The following is a 2,224-nucleotide window of genomic DNA, read 5'->3' as shown; positions in this document are numbered from 1 at the left end:
ACCCGCCGGGGGCCCTCTCCGACGCGACCCGAACGGCCTCATCGATCGATCGAGATCGGTCAGGTCCTGAGCCAACTGCCCTGCCCGGCGTGGCCACCGAGGAGGCAGCCAGCGGCGGGCGCTGCGTGGGGGTGAGGGAGCAGCGTCTGCCAGAGGTGCCCGCTCGAGCCTGAACACCGGCCACCCCCCCGCGCTCCCTGGGACAGGGCGAGCAGGGAAGCACCGGCCCGCCGAGGGGCCTCTGCGACGTGTCCCGGGACGCCTCAGCGGGCGCTGCGTGCGGGTAGGGATGGGATCGGCAGCCGGAGCGCTGGCATCGCCCCGCGCTGCCTGCGGCGGAGAACCCCGAAGCCGGAGCCGCACGGGGCACCCCCGTGCCCCCCTTCGCTCTCGCTCTCGCTCTCGCCGGGCCGACCCGCGCTCCAGCCACTAGCCGCCGGCGAGCCCGCTCTCCGCGCTTCCTGGCACCTGGGACACGCTCGCGGGGCTGCCAGGGAGCTGCCGGGAGGCCGCCGCACCAAGCGCGCTCCGGTGGAGAGAACCGGGACGGGACCGCTCCTGCCTGCCCTCACAGGCCGCCTCACCCCTCTCGCAAGTCGGCTGCATGCGCAGGGGGCGCCCGGGAGCCAGTCTCCGGAAGGTGAGTGGTTGCTCACCTCTCTCCCCTACAGTCGTACCGCTAAGTCAGGCGGCGCCGGAGAGCCAAAGGACACCCGCCCCTCCTACCGGGGAGGGGCGCGGGAATGGCCCACGTCTACGATGACGTAACTGGAGGCAGCGACGCAGAGCGACCCCTTTCGCCGCTCCAGAGGAAAGCCGGGGGAAACAGGTCTACCGGTCACCACCCCGAAGGGCGGCCAAGTCTCGCCGGAGCCGGGTAGACCTGCTGACAGCGTGGGAGGCGGACCCGGGAGACGGCCTGCCACTTCCTCGCGCCTCCCGGAGCCCGGTCGACCGGCTGGCCGAGCCCCAAGCCCGGAGCCGGGTAGACCGGCACGCCGCGCGCCCCAGGCAGCCTCGCGGAGCCCGGTCGACCAGCTCGCCCCTCCGCGACCCCCGGATCCAGGTCGACCTGCTCGCCTCCGCGACACCCAGCGGAGCCGCGTCGACCGGCTCGCCCCTCCGAGACTCCCGGAGCCGGTAGACCCTCTGGCCGCCGCCAAGGCAGCCTCCCAGGCCCGGGGGCGTGGGCCGGCCGCTGCCACGGCGGACCCGCTGCGCCGGCCGCTACCGGGACGGCCCGCCGCGCACCCCCGGTCGTCCGCCCCCCCCCCCCCCCCCCGGCTCGAGCGCTTCGCTTGTTTGTTTGTTCGTTTCTTTCGGGGCAAGGGGTTCCGCTCGCTTCTTTTTGGGGTCGTGTTGTTTTTCGGGTTTGCTCTTGTTTCTTTGCGTTTCCGAGCACGCGCGTCTTTTCCCCTCCTTTTCCTGCCTTGCTGATTTTTCTCGGTTTTCTGTGTGGGAGCGCGGTGCCCCCCCCCCCCCCCCCGCCCCGCCCCGCCCCGGCACGCGGTCCTACAGCAGGGGAAGGTGCTCACTTACGAATCTAGGTCTCTAGGTCTTGTCTGTCTGTCTGTCTGTCTGTCTGTCTGCCTTTTATTCCTTTCTTTCTTTTCCTCTTTCTTCCTTTCTTTCTTTCTTCTTGCCTGGCCGCTGCCGCCCCTTACCCCCTCCCTTTCCTGGTGCCTGCCTTGCTCCCCTCGCACTGCTTTCAACGCCCCGCCTCAGCAGAAATCCCTGACCCCGGGCTGACCGGCGCCCCGAGGCAGCAGGGGGGCCCCGGGGCGGGGCACGCGCGCACACAAACACACACTCCACACAGGCGCCGTCAGCGGGGCAGGGCGGCACTGGCCCGCCAACAACCCGTGATACCGCGCCTGGCGCGCGCCCCCCGCCCCCCCCCCCCAACAAGGCAGCGGAGGGTGCTTGTGTGCGAACCCGCGCCGTTCGCGCCTTTTTTTTTTTTTTTAATCGGTTCTCGCGCCGTCCGCCCGCCGGCCCCCCCCGCGCCCCCCCCCCCCCCCCGCCCGCCTTTTCGCCGCCGCCAAGCCTGCTTGTTCCCTCACGTTCCCCGGCCGGGGCCGTTCCGTTCCGAAGCCTCGGGGTTCCGCGCGCCTCTGGGAGCCGAGGCGGAATCTTCGCGCCCCCCCCACCCCCCGCGCGCCCCCCCCCCCCCCCGCCCCGACCCCCGTTCCGTTCCGAAGCCTCGGGGTTCCGCGCGCCTCTG

Source organism: Dromaius novaehollandiae, unplaced genomic scaffold (assembly GCF_036370855.1).
Source record: "Dromaius novaehollandiae isolate bDroNov1 unplaced genomic scaffold, bDroNov1.hap1 HAP1_SCAFFOLD_141, whole genome shotgun sequence".
In the NCBI taxonomy this organism is placed as follows: Eukaryota; Metazoa; Chordata; class Aves; order Casuariiformes; family Dromaiidae; genus Dromaius; species Dromaius novaehollandiae.
The sequence above is the reverse complement of the archived record's forward strand: the minus strand, read 5'-3'. Positions refer to the sequence as shown.